This window comes from Aphelocoma coerulescens, chromosome 8 (assembly GCF_041296385.1).
Source record: "Aphelocoma coerulescens isolate FSJ_1873_10779 chromosome 8, UR_Acoe_1.0, whole genome shotgun sequence".
In the NCBI taxonomy this organism is placed as follows: domain Eukaryota; kingdom Metazoa; phylum Chordata; class Aves; order Passeriformes; family Corvidae; genus Aphelocoma; species Aphelocoma coerulescens.
The window spans coordinates 12,512,978-12,528,243 of NC_091022.1; the positions used below are offsets into that span (position 1 = coordinate 12,512,978).

The window sequence follows — 15,266 nt, forward strand, 5'->3', positions numbered from 1 at the left end:
CCTGCTCTGGTATATTCTCTATATACTATATATATATTTGCATTGTAATAACACCTTTATTAATATCTTGGGAAATGAAAATTAAATCAACATGAGATCTGTTTTAAAAAAAGAGTAAGATTACTTCCTTCAAGGGTCTTTCATCACCATTTTAACAGCTAGAGATACTATACAAGATGTGGATAGTATGTGAGGGAACAAAGGATATTTCATCTCCTACTTAAATCTTCTCAGCTTTGGTAACAGCAAAACTGAGCAGGAGCTTTGTAGCTGGATTGTTTGATGATATTTCCATAACATTTGTGGCTGTCCAACTTTGTTGTGAAATGAAAGTCAGGAAATCTGACTGAATGCATTGTTAACTTTCAAGAGCCTACATTTTACTTCTGCAAAAGCCCTGCAACATTTCAATCTTTAAGCATCTTGTCATTAAACTTAGGCAGAAAGAGAGGAACAGGAAAGGAACCTAAAGGGTGACTGTGATTTAAAGATTTCCCTGGAGAAGACAAGCAAGGTACTGTTTGGGCTGCCAGAAGCTGAAGTCAAAAGAATGACTGTTTTAACATGTTGGGCATGACTTAATTCCATCATCATCAGCCAGATGGAAAATACACTGACAGGCTTTGAGTGACCACTGACAGGATCAAAGGGCACTGTGAACATGGTGTGGTTAGCTGGCACAACAAGGGCACCTTAGGTAACTAGTCATGCAACTAGTTTAGTGCATTAAATTGTGTGAAGAATTAACATTGGTATTAATTATGATATTTTTAATTAACTTTTTTTTTATATCTGGCTTTGCTAGAATGCTGTTTTTAGTATTGTATATTAGGTCTGCTCTTTTTATTACTGTATTTTAGAGTCACATTCTGTTGTGTAACTATCCAGATGGGTGGAACTACACGCAGAGTTATTTGGCTTTTATGCATAAAGAAAAGACTACCAGTAAAATTACTGAATTTATGATGTGTTTATCAATGGCTAAATAGGGCAAGAAGCAAGTCATATGTTAAAAATCATTGTAGTCTTTGTACTTTTTTATTTTTGTGAAGAAGATGATTTGTTTTCTGATGATATTTCATAGATTCTTGTAATTATTTTGTGGTCTTCTGTTCTAGCTACCCTAACACCAAGATCCTTTGCATTTTCCTCATTCCACAGATGCTCTGGGGAATGCTCTGTTTCACAGCAATGCATGTGCCTCCCGGGCTGTACTGTGGAGAGAAGCATGTATTATGATTTCTTTTGCTAAGTCCATGCATTTGGTCGTGTGATGAGGTCGAGGTGTTCTTTAAGATACTTTTATAGCATGGTGCCCATGACCTGATATGCCCTAGAAGAGAAAGAGGTACTTAACTATTTATTAGCTCTGTATATATATGCAGCAAGAGATTATAAGCAGTCACCACATTATTAAACAATCTCAACTGATCATTCAAGCCTTTTATTTGTACATAAAAATAGGACTGGAACATTTCCTTTCCTAGATATCCTCCTCAGGTCTCTCCTGGGAACCAGAAGCAGTGTGGGTTTTGGCCCTTGGCTTAGACCTGTGAAATTTCTGGCCAGTTTATCTCACCTTTTCTTGTGGTGCTCTTTAAAAGCTGTTTCAACCATTTTTGCTACTGCTGTTTGTTTGCTTAACTAATCCTTTAATCCTATTCATAGCTTCTGTTAGAGAGTGAGGTCCTCATAATCCTTTTGGGCAAACTTGCTTTCATTATCTTGGCTGGTGTTCATTCATGAGTGGTTACTAGCCATAAATATGTGGCAAATTTTTGGCTAAATACAGAGGCAGAAATTGGAGAACTTGTGACTTTGAATTTTACTTTTCTGGTAGTAAGTATGAGCTCAACAAATCATGCTGCATGGCTTCGTTGTACCTGGTCCCATAACCGCATGCTTACATCTCCAGTTAAAGGAGGGTAGCATATACCCTCTCATGAGGGCTTGGAAATCTCTTTGCAGACAGAAAACAAAATATTAGAGGATTTTAGGAGAGGCCATGTTTACATATCGCTACTTTGCTGGCAGTAGATCCAAACTAAGTAAAAGTTCCCAGCTTCTTAGAAAATATAATATTTTCTCTAAGAGTGACTGAATTAAGAATCTGAAGCTTTGCCTCCCTGCCAGAAAAGCAGGAGGCCCTGAGCACTGTCATTTTCTGCCAAGAGGGAGGAAGTGGAGCTGACAGGAGCTCTCCTGACAGAGAGCTGCTGGCCACCAGGACATGGGCTGTTGGTCTCTCTAAATGCAGTATTTCTTTTCCAGGAATGCATTGTGAATTTCAAGCTTTGCTCTTTTTCCTGTTTCTAGCATGCACACTGTTGGCAGTGTTATATTTATTGCAATTTTGTTGTCTTGGCAAAGAATTCAAAAGTGCCTCAGTGGACCAGTGATAGACTAATGGTATGGAGCAGCAGTAAATGTTTTTTTTTTTCTGCACTGCAATTATGTTTCATAGGTGCCATACTGGAAAATGAGATCGATGTTTGAATCCACTCTGGTAGTTCAGTTGTGGATGTGCTGCTCTCAAGGGAGGCAGCTCATGAGTACAGTGGAGAAAGGCCCAGGGACAGGCTGGCAGTTTTAGCATCACCATTTTCCCAATGGAGTTTTTCTTTTGCCTGGAGAAATATCTTAAAAGTGATTGTGGATCACATATGCTTTGGGTGCCTGTGTGTGCCCCAAATTATGGACAGGTCATTTTCAGATGATCTGATAAAATGGTGTTGCAATAGTGCTGCACAAGTCATGGACTTTGGAACAACTGATGGTCTGCAGATGCTCAATCAGCACAGGTCTTCCAGCTGAATACACCCTGAAATCAGTTTAAGTTTTCTGGAAGGCATTATAGGAGGAAAAGCCCCAGAAAAGCTGGTAAAATCTGTCTTGCCAAAAGCTATACATGTGCAGAAACACTTGGTACACGTCTGGCACAGTGCATTTCCTGCCTGTAAAACTTCTCGTACTGGAACAAACAGCTGGTTAATGGAGACGTGTTTTTCCAGCTGAACTTTAATGCCAATTAAAACCAGCACTGCTTTATTCAAAACAAAACTGCTACTTTTGCTAGACAATTTTTTGTCATTCTATGGCTTCAGAAGAATCAATGAGAGAAGATAGTAAATATGTAAAGCTGTCAAGTTATGAAAAATAATGAAACATACTTTTCCAAATCTGTGACGGATTATAGTTTCAAAAATATCTCAAGTGCTTGATTTTTAACCTGCCTTTTTCTACTATATCTCAATTTTTTTTTGGGTGGTCTCCCTTTTAAAAAGATCTGAAAACCTGGTAAATGTTACTGTAGCTGTGTAGAAATATTCCTCCTCAGAATACGAAAATCTTGAACGATACATTATGTTCAACTAATAATTTTAAAAAATTTATTTCATATCATGCTTTATGAGATTTTTAGTTTAAAAACTTTGGGCAATTTGACCAAACCCACCCCTCCACCCCCACCCCCAAATCTGGAACCATCTAAGTGCATTACTCCTTGCATAGAATAGAGTCTATAACACTGATATATTACAAATGATTTCACACCAAAGTCTGTCTGTCTGTCACTGACTGTCCAAAAGCAGGAAGTATTTCAATTCCCTTATTCAGATTGAGATCCCTGGGCACCAAATAAAACATATGACCAAGGAACTGAAGCTGAATTTTTCACAAATGAGTAAAAGCTCCTTTTTTCATTCCTGTTTCACTTATCAAAGGGGCCAGTTGAGTCCATATCCATGAAAATTTTTTGAGTAGTTGTGTTGTAGTGTTGTGAAACTATCCAAAAATGTACCACAATGGAATTTCCCATTTTTGGGGAAGGATTAATTAATGTCATTTGATGAGTTTACTCAATCTGAGTGCTTTGTGAGAAGGCATGTATGTATGACATGGAGGAGACCTGAAAGTTTGTGGGGTTTGGTCTCTGTCATCCTCAGGTAATGCTGGGGGGAGATCAGCCACAGTGGTATGAGTTTTGTTTTTAACCCTCTAAACTTGTGTAACTATTAATTTAACCAGATTAAACATCTGATTGACTTTGTTAGCAGGCAAAACCATATCACATTCCAGGCTAGCCCTGTTTTAGGACTGCTGTAGGTCTGGCATTGCAGGTGATGCATGGATTGAGGATGGGATTGTGTTCTGTTCATCTATCAGGCTTAGTCCCCAACCTTAAATGTGTACAGCATGATAATATTGCATAGCACATCACACCTCCATTGGAATGCTGCTGAGGATGTGGGAAAGTCAGTATCCCACCATCTTACCCAGGAATAACACACTGTCCTGGTCACTTTGGGTTATATTCTTTCAGGTTTGTGTTTCAAGTCATGGAGATAATTGGAAAACTGCAGCTGCACAGTATGGAGCATGCTGTGTAAGCAGAGATCTAAACACTGTCTATAGAGACACCTAGATACCAGGGTGTGTGTAAGAAAAACTGCTTAATTATGGACACAACAACAAACACATCTGCAGGGAAACACAGAATTCACTGCGAGGAAGTGTCACTGCCATATAATCTACATACGTTAATTGCTAGATAATATTTTTACATTATGCAAATAACTAAACAAAATACAAACATGCTATAGCCTTTTAACAAGGAGCTAAAGGCCTAGGACACCTTATAAAAAAATTCTTACAAACACCATTTAAAAGTGATTATGTCTCTATGCTATAATTGTTAAGATCCTTTGTATTATTGGGAAAATGTCACAGGAACTGCAGTCTCTCTTCTCTGATGTCTACTTTTCAGGAGCCTGCATATAGCTTTTTGCATGGCCAATCCAAAATGCATGAGAGCTGTGATTATTCAGATAAGCTGTTACATATGCTGACTTTCAAAACTTTGAGTGATAAGCTTTTCCTGTATTTTCCTTTTTCTTCTCAGTTTTCTCCTCTGGTACACTAATCTTCACTACACTTATGTTATATCCCAACCACAGACATTTTATGTTCTAGCAGACATAGCTCCTCTGGCACTAGGCAGCATTTCCACCAGTTTAAGCTTCTGAATGCCTCTCAAATCTCACTTGAACAACATATGGAAATCGTACTACAACTAGTTATATTTTTTGGATATGAATTTGTACAGAAAATGTGTTCTGTTTGAAACTTGAGGTGAGGAGAGATAAGGAAAACAGAATATAATAAAAAAGGCACTTCTGGAAAAATCTGTATGATCTGGCTTTTAAGCTCCCCTGTTCTAATTTAGCAACTACTTTTTTTACATGCAGCAAATCCTTTTATTGGTTATTTCTTGTTCTTTAATGACTTCACTACAGGGTTGCATGGATCGATAGGATTGCCTTCTCCAAAATCCATTAACGTGGTTCTTGACTGAATGCAGTCCAGGCGTGTTAATCACCATTATTCTTCAAGAATGTCAGACCTCTCAAGTTTTCTATATGTGAATTTCATGTCTAAGAATTGATGTGCTCCCTATTTCTACACAGGACCGAATGCCTTGCTGCAAATTATGGCACAATGTTGGTTTAAAAATCTGCTTTAGAAAATATGATCAAGATAAAGAAATTTCTTTAATTTTGGCAAAGATGTATAAACTGAAATTCAAATTATAGTATCATCTCTGAATTTCTTATCTAGATGATAGTCCAATTCAAAGAAATTTGAATTATATGTCTCTTCTTTTATTCCAACACATGCATATTAAAGAGAAACTCTTTTTGATGTGATTGCATCAGCAGAAAAGATATAGCATGATTGATGCCAGTGGGGTTTGACAAATAGCAACTCTACAGAAATTATACAAAAATTTCCTTCCATATTTCCTCTCAACTGTTCTGCCACTTTGATGAAATGGTAATCTCTCTAATCCATTTCTCCAGCTAGAAAAGCTGTTTCAGAAACATACCCTTCCCTGCAGTTATTACCGTGATGGAACATTTATTATCCTGCAAATGAGGCATCACACTCTCTGATAATTCCCCTAAAAAAAATCTTAGGGATAACTGCCTTCTATTGTGCATATCAATGATCAATTAAAATGTGAAAAAAAGCATTGTATATTCTGCACAAGGCAGAATACAGACTGTGTCACTGATCAATATCCAGTGCAGAAAGATGTTAAATCTTGTTGAATTCTGCCTTGTGCTGAGGGGTGGTTTGACACCCCACTCACACCCTAAACCAGCAAGGCTGAGGATTGTGGAGTTGTGAATTATTGTTTTCACGTACAAGAGCCCTGGTCAATTTTGCCTTGAAAAATATGTCTGTAATGCACTAAATGATTGTGGCTTTTGGCCCTGTGTGTTTCTGGGCTGCTAGGGCAGAGTGAGAAACACAGCCATAAAAAATGTACTACCAAACAAGCAATCAACCAACCAAAGAAACCCTTCCCAAAAATACCCCTACAAAAATCACCAGTAGGCTTTGTACAAAACCAGTCCCTGGTTAACTATTTGCTTTATTTAAAAAAAAAAAAAGTAAATCACAAGGACTAAATCCATGTGGGAGCCCTAAACCTACCATACTGCTTTAATAATAATATTTTTTGTTCAGTCACTTATATTTTTGTTTACTCAGCTTAAAAGCATGAAGATGAAACTAAAGGTATTCACAAGAGAGTTAATTTTAATGTTAGGGGGCTTTATGTATGAAAACAGTGATTTTTATAAAATAGCCTAAGAATAATGTGAGAAAACAGTTGCTGAATGATATGGGCTGTTTGCTTGTCTTCAATCTGCTTTTATTTTGTGTGTACACACATTTATATGTGTGTACCTGCTATATGCAAATGCATTCTAGTTCTAGAGCAGGTACTCTTTGTTAACTTTGCCTAATTTCTTTATTGCTTTCCTTTGAATATTCTGTAATTTCTGCCTTCTGCAAGTAGGTTCAGAAATGTTTTTGTGGCACTGTGTAACTAAAACTTGACTGAATTATTGTTCTGTTCAAGAGACGTTTTCAAACACAGTTGAATATTACCTTGAAAATGCAATTTTTGAATAGTAATGATTCTTAAAAGTCTTTGTTGTGGAGTCTCTTCCTTCCTATGTCTGATCTTTAAAAATAAATTTCAATTATATGGACCATTACAAAGCCCTAATAGCATAATGAGAAAATTTAAGTTATTCATTTTTTCAACATTTACTGCTGCCTTTTCTTTAGCTAAAACAAAATAGCAATTTCTTTGCTTTTTTTTCTTTAGCTAAAGCAATAGGTGACATGATGTTGCTTGTATTTTGCACACTTGCAGATTGCTGTTTGAACACTGGTGCACCACCTCTTCAACCACTACGTTAAGATCCGCCTTGCATTTCGTTCTTGCAGATATGTAAAGTTTTTACAGAACTTGAAAAAATGTAGCATGGATGGAAACAAGACACTTCCTGAAGAAATGTATTATTCAACAAAACTTGCCCAACTTGAGCATTTTCCAGGTAAAGGATCTGCTTTTTTTTTTTTTTTTTTTTTTTTGCTAAATGTTACTTGTTTAAACACTGTGGAGTAAGTAAGAAAAGCTTTCTGAGTCAAAAATGCTTTGTCCCAGTGTCATTTGTGAGAAAGGAACAATACCTAAAATAGTAAGCTGCTTGGAATCAAGCTTACTGGATAATGCCATGAATATGGGAGCATTTTTTTCTTACGTAGTAGGAAAAAAAACCCAACCCAATGATCTCAAATCCAAATAGTTACCATAGTAACTCATGTTATGGTATATTATTTATGGACATATTGCAACATAGTATTCATAATGTGTTACTTTTTTCAGACCGTATGCTTCTGGTTGTTCACGTAACATTTGCACAGCTGAGTGAAAATGCCAGCTCTTTTCACTTGTAGCAAGTTAACATTTCTCTATACTATCAGAAAGTGCCGAACGATGTATTTTTGAGATCGCTAGAAAAAAAATCATAGTTTGTTTTTTTTTTAATTGTATTCAGATAATCAGTGTAATACAGCTAAGTAGTGCTACTAATTTTTTTTTTTTATTTATCTCTCTGCTGTCTTCTGGGGGTGAAGGGCAAGGAGCCACAGCAGCCACAACAAGTAGTACATTCCACATCTGCTGATAGAAGGGAATGATACTTCATAAAAAATCAATTGGAATTGCTGAAAAGAAAGCAAACAAAAGTATCACACAACTGGCTCTACCATAGGCTTTCATAAATGTTCTTTAATAGTGTTACTTATGATGTGAACATGTAAATTAGTCTGTAAAGGGCAAACTAATTTGTTAAGCTTGTGCTTATGAAATTTCAAACTAATTTGATTGTTCAAGTGTTGCCTTCAGACATGTATTTACTAAAATAAGTACCTATGCTGTTGGTAAAAGTAACTTTCTGTTCTTTCTGCTCACATTTTGAGGCACAAAGACCAGCAGGATACTCTACTGCTTAGGAATGGTAATGAAACTTGGTCACCTGGCTTTGCCATTCCCAGACAGGAGCCAGAGTAGGTGCTCTGTGTCTCCCTGCTCTCTTCCTTTTTATACAAATACTGTCTTAAGAAAGTTAAGCTAGATGTTGCTATGACTGTCTGCAAAAGAATGCCATTGAATCAAAGGGAACAGTGTGGGAATCTGCACATCCAGGTCACTCTGAAACTCTTTGTCTTTGAAGCTGATCTCATATGTGCACCAAATTGAATATTTGGATATAAATATTTAGACACCTGAGTTGATTAAGTTTACTTTACACCGAGTATTTTTACGTGTTATCTAATCCATGTTACACAGAGCAAGTTTTTCAAATGAGGTATTCCTGCCAGCAAGTGCCACTCCTTCCCAGACAGCAGCTTAGCTATCAGTTGATATTCCCTTTTCTGCTTGTCATTTTCATCATTTGGCACCTGTAACTATTTTGAATGCAATTTATGTCACTTACACATGAAGTGTGTGACACCTAAATGCCATAAATCATGCATATGTATCACTGCTGGTGCAAATTTACCTCTGTAATTATCTATACTCACAAACTGTCATTGCTATGAGGCCTTGCTGGAGACTGGCTGAAGAACATGATGTACTTCACCCATCCTCTACACACAAATTATGTCCTGTTCTATAATTTTATTTCTGTTTGAAAGGTTATTAAAATGTTTTAAAATAAAAATTAGGTAAAAATTTTTATGGATGAAAGAGAAATATTGTGTGTGTGAACATTTTTCAGCTCCTCTCTGCACTTCATTTTATTTCAGCTGTGAATGGACTTTCCTGAAAACGTTAGTATTTTATTGAGAACAGGCCTGACCATTTACTAACCTGACCATGCAATTATCCCAATAATGGGCAATAAAAAGGGTGTTTCCCCATATAGATTTTTTTTCCATCAACATTTACATGCATTCTGGTACATCCTGCTGATAAATTTTCTTGTAATTCCTGGTTTTGATTGGAAAAGAAAGCAATAATCAATTACTCTAGTTGCAAAGCCTCCAAATCTTGTGGTTGTGGTTGTACACATCTGAGACATTCCTGCTATGGTTATTTTTTGTAGAGAGACAGTAAGTTCACTCAAAGGTAGGGAGGTATTTTTGCCTATCCACTGTCTGATTCTAAATGCAGCTTCTCTGCTACAAACTCTCATAACTTCTGAGAGGGAGGGGAAAAACTTCATGTGTAATCCACCATTCTTTTGTTAAATTGTCACTATGTAATAATTTAGTTGTAAAAAGTTATAGTAAGTACAGTCTTGCCACAATGGCAATATAATTTTTTTCAATCAAAAATGCTGATGTTTAAATAAATCTGGTTTAGGTGCTGTTTATGCACTTGGAACTGTGATTTGAGAGCTCATGCACATGTCAGAGCCTTTTAGTCCATGTGTTTTGAAACATACTCAGCTAGGATCCTTGAAATGAAAATTTTGTATTGCCCCTCTGCTGTTTGTATCACTATTTTTTTAATGCTTGCTCTTCCAACTTCGGTCTTTGAAGTACTGTGTCTTTCTAGCCAGCTGATACAGTTCACAGTGATTTTGAGGTTGGGAGTATCTGCATTTGTTTGGAATATGTAGCTGGCAATGAAGACACTTAACAGCCATTTTAGAGCTGTTGTTTGAGAGCTGGCTGTTGCCAGCTGGTGTGGTTTTCTCATGTGCTGATGGGTATTACTTATTTTTAACACCTCTATTTTCTAAATGATAAAAGCAAGAAGAAAGAATTGGTGAGGGTAAACCTCACTGGTTTCTTTGAAACTTTGTAATAATAGACTATTAAAGGTTAAGGAAGGAAAGGTGAAGGGAAGGATTAAAATGAAAAAAAAAAAAAAAAAAAACAAACAATAAAATAATTGAGTTGAAAGGAAATTTAATCACCTACTGCCTTATAATATCAGTGCTTCATACACTCCAAAAAGACAAAACAGAAAATGAAATACTGGGTTTACAGTTCCACAAGTGGAAATAAAGGCCATAAAGAAGTCAGAAATACAACCAATATTTTGGCTGTACATATGTATCCCTTTCCAGCTGACTTCTGACACCTGAGGTTTGCCTGTGCATAAGCCATCTGCCAAGACCTCTTTTCAAAGCCTGTTAACTTGTGTGAGACGTGCTTTTAAGCCATCCAGAGGGACACATTTTTAAAGCTAGGGTTTGGTTGGGGGTTTTTTGGTATAATAATTCTTCTTCTTGTAGTGACCAATGTTTCAGTCTGCATACAAAATTGATGAGCTTCACTGACAGGAATGTTTTTCCTTCTCACCACAAGAGGAGTTCTAGTCCAATGTGAAATTGGAGAAGCCTTATCAGAGTTCGTAGAGATCTTCCAGCTGACTCTTTGAAACTGTTGTTTTGTCGTGTTAAAAGGACCCTCACGCCAAAAATAAGCTACAGAAATTTTTTAAGAAAGCACATTAATTCTCAAATGAAACTTTGTAGAAATGCTTAGCAGCTGGTGTACAATCTGAAAAAGGTTCTTTCTTTTATTAGAAACATATAATGTTGGCATTCCCACTACTGCCAGAAAAGGTTATGCCAATATGAAGCAAAGAGAAGGAAGGAAAGAAGATTAACAAGTTTCCCAGCTTTCCATTTCTATGCTATAATGTGACTTGAAGAAAAACAAAACTAATGTTTGTTATATAAAGGCAAATACCTTTTGCATTTTGGTTCATCCAGTTCCAGAACAGATTGGAGGGTTTTTGCACTTGTGAAGTTTATTGTTGTATGTTGGAAAATCGACCTATTCATTGAAGTCAAGGAGCTGAATGCTGGCCTTTTGTAGGTTTGGGAGAGCAGGACACAACAAACAAGCCAAAACCCCAGACCTTGAAGGTTCAAGGTTTAAGTTCCATTTTAATAATTTGTGTAGTTCTGCATTTGTGGTCATCCTGACCGATTTGGTAGATAAACACCAGTAGAGGTTCATTGACCTCAACTTTGCCGCCTATGAATCTGTTACAAAATCTAAAATTTGGAAGTGTAAAAGGAAAGCATGCCAGTAAAAAATATGCCTTTTAAATTCTAAGTATGTGGATATACATTTAATTTCATTTTCTACTTTCCGCTTTTCATTTTTTTTCTCTTTTTTTTTTTTTTTTTTGTGGAATGACTGATGAAAGCCAAAGTGTAGGTCTTTACCTCAATTAATTTAATTCCCTGATCTCAATAGGTTATCTATGCTGAACTGATTTTTGTGATATCACTCTAGTCATGCTATTATAAAAATCATGGAGAGCATTTCTACAGTGCTGCTTCCTAGGATGTAGAAGATAGCTCCTTTTCTGATCTTGTGACTAAATGAACAAAATGCAATATAGATAAAGCCACATGTATCTCATATAGCCTCATTTTCCTCTGAGTTAATCAATCTCATTACCCTTGTCACACAGATACTTATGTCAGTTGATTACAAACCACCACAAACATAAAGATTGGAAACAGTACCATTGTTCTTGGGGCTAAATTATATTTACATAGGAAACTCCTTTGTTTTCCCTTTGTTTCCCCACACACATTGACAACCAGCCTTGCAGCTTGGGGACCCTAAACATGCTGCACTATAAGGGCTTGGAGAGAGAGACAAGGACAAAGAGGAGCCATGAGCCGGACTGGCTTTGTTCCAGGGAGGCTGTGATCAGTAGTGGAGAGAAAGGATGGGCATTCTTTCTTTAGGGTCACAAGGCTCTTTCTGTGCTTCAGATCAGGTAGGATTACTCACACTCCTGCCTAGTGTTATGCAGTCTCAGGACCCACAACTGAACCTTTAAGGTTCAATTTTATCTGAATGTATTGTCAAGACAACTTATTTGAATTGCTACCACTATTTTAATTTTGCTGCAGACCAGTTTTTTAGTTGCAGCTACCTTCTACTCTGTTGTCAATTACTTTGTAGTTAGGTTTGGGCCCAATCAGTTCAAACAGCAATGCCTTCACTTAGTCACTTAGATCCAATTTAGCTACCTGGAGAAGTGACTATTAACCTTAATCGCTTAACTAATCAGCACCTTTTCAGAATGGCTGAGTACGGATGGGAGATAGAATCTTCCTTCCTGAAGGCAGATGAGTGAGAATACTTTGGCCAAGCAGATAAAATCCTAAAGTTACACTGTCTTCATTGGTTGCTAAGTTAAGAGAGACAGGAGATGAAATTCTGTGACCTTTTAAAAATGGGCAATTACAGTTGCTAAGAAATTAGCATACATGAAATCTGTGTAGAATTGCATAACTGAAGTTGTATGAATGATTTAACTGATATTACCATTGCCCTGCACATACATTTAGCACAGATTAAATTTATTATAGATCTTCTGAAATGTTTTTACAAATCTGTTTGTTAATCTGAATGTTTTTTATATTCTACCTTTGGTGGATAAAATGAATTGTCAGGTTAAATAATGTAATAAAATATTTATTCTAAGCTGTTGATGACAGCATCAACAATGTATTAGGAGCCAACCCCAGGAAGCACTGATTTCTGTCTCATCTGCTTTAATGTGAATCTGAAATAAGCCATTTAAAGGTAAGGGATATGTTAATAGAGTTAAGTCAGTGTAAAATTGGCATGAAAAGAGGATGAAGATGTAATATTGAGTCAGTGGTTCAGAGCAAAATACAGACCCTGTTAAATGCAAAAATTCTCACGACTGATGCATGGCATTTGCTTCCAGATGCAAGTTGTTCTGGTCCTGTTCAAACCAACCACTGGGGCATCCTTGTATTCTGTGGATCTTGAATATCCATGTCAGGGGACTGAAAATATTTGGGTGCTAGAAATTCAAAAGAGCTGCTCTTGGGAGTTATCCCCAGGAGTTCTGAAAAGTTGTTTAAACTTATCTTGGCATTCCTAGGATGCATGAATATACTCTCTTAGCCAACTATGCATGTTAACTTAATATGGCTGTGCTCTATTGTCTTCTGCATGACATGGCATGGAAAAGTGTTAAAACTTTGAGGTTGTGCTGAATGGATATAGGAAGTCATAGAATTGGCAAATGCATCCAATATAGTACAACATGAATCAATAGAATTTTAAAGCAAGAAAGCACAAACTCCTGCATATCCCACTGCATCATCAGTGCTGTTTTATCCTGGCTATCTCGAAATGAATATAGGTGTATATCTGTTCAAGTCACAGAAGTAAACAGAGTCCTGTGTACCTCCTCTGCAGGTGTGCCTGGCTATAGGTTGTCCTCACCTCTGGCCCTGGCCTGAGGGTTACAGGGAGGCCATGACTGTGTATGTGTCTGCTGTAGCCCTGCAGGTGGCTACAGGTGGAATCCACTTTCTACACTTCAAATGGCTCTTGTAGCTTCCCTGGAAGTGCAGCCCAAATTGAGATCTTAATATAGCACAGATGTGCAGTTGTTAAGAGGGGAGGGCTGTGGGGAAACATAAAAGGTAGAACGGCTCTTAGGTGTGAGAAAAAGCAGGATTCAGGAATAAAGCAGAAGAGTTTAGAGATCAGCTTTGGCTGTGAAAACTTGAAGAAGATACAATTAATAGCAAGCAAGGACATTAAAACAATGGTTAGAGTTTCTAGGTTTGGCAGAGACAGGTTTTGAAGTTGCAAAAAATATGTTTAGCAAGATAGGTAAGTTTAAGCTTAATAATGGAATATTGTGTGTTCTTATATAAGGTATAACAAGCAAGTATTGTATACAACAGATGTACGTGCACTGTTGTGGATTGGTTAAAACAGTTGTCTGTAACTTTTAGAAGCATGCTAATTGGCTAAGAAGCTTTTAAGAATGCTCTGTAACCAGGAAGTCTTTGGATGCCTGGGACAGTGTGAGCTTTGTACCATCTCTGTCTCAACTCGGTATGTGAGACTGATAATGGAATAAAATAATAAAAGGTTCCTGGAACGCTTGTCCAAGCTCCCCGTCCCGTTTGTCGATGAAAACGCCAACAGAGGGCTATATATCCACGCTTCTGTTTGACATTTCTATAGCCTGATGCGAAATACACTTGTTCCTGTAATTGGCTGATAGGTGGAGAAGACAGAAAGTGGTCTGGCTTGTCTGCTAAAAACCACTTCATGATTACGCATGTTGCACAGCTCACATCTTTGTTTCCTGTATCACTGCGTCATGATTACCATTCTAATTAGTTTGTTTTAATCACGATCAATACACCAAGGAGAAGCATCAGACAGCTAATATGATTTATGACATATTCCAAGAGCATTTGTCTCAGATCTGGCATTTCTGCTATCTGTCTCCAGAATGCCCCTGCCTGCTTGACAGCAGCCTGTCAGTGCTGCTGTGATTGCTCTGTGCAGTGACTTTAACTGCCAGATTTTCCTGCAGCCTTGGAGAGTGATCGATCAGCACTACAATCACAGTAACACAGAATATTTTAACACTTGCCTATGGCCCTGTCAATTATGAAAGGTTGGAGTATCAATGCACATTGCAATCTGGGGCTGTACCACTTAAGTAAGAAATAGAAGACAAAAAGTAAACAGTGGTGACCGTCTTTATGTATATTGTTCTCTTTTGAAGCTTTTTTCTTATAACTGCTGTTTTACACATAGCTCTGGAGGAAGATCGAGAGCTGTCTTTGTAACATTAAGGATTCTTGAAGGTGCTGTAAGTACTGAAGTAGTGGTAAAGAAATGCAATAATGCTAAAGATTTTCATAAACTGTCTTTCAAACCTGTGAAGGCAAAGGTCAGGTGGTGGTTTATTATTATTAATGAATATAAAAGCAAGGGGACATATTAAGGTTTTGTTCAAAACATACAATATTTTACAGCTAAGTTTCAAGCCATCTTCTTTTCCTGAATCTGTAGTGTGGGTGACTTGACCCTGGTTTTATTGATTAAACTTTTATTCTTCCCCAATGAAT

At 37.1% G+C, this 15,266-nt stretch overlaps 1 long non-coding RNA gene across 4 annotated transcripts in view; it reads left to right on the forward strand.

Moving 5' to 3' along the window:
• LOC138114290 (uncharacterized) overlaps window positions 1-15,266 on the forward strand; it is a 113,058-nt gene that overhangs the window by 89,431 nt on the left and 8,361 nt on the right. For 2 of the 4 annotated variants that reach the window (XR_011152572.1, XR_011152570.1), the window contains exons 5-6: window positions 7,303-7,412; window positions 7,996-9,077. This is a non-coding gene — a long non-coding RNA (uncharacterized lncRNA). Of the gene's footprint in view, window positions 1-7,228; window positions 7,413-7,995; window positions 9,078-15,266 lie in introns of those variants that run through there. The other 2 variants (XR_011152574.1, XR_011152571.1) reach the window with 2 other exon arrangements.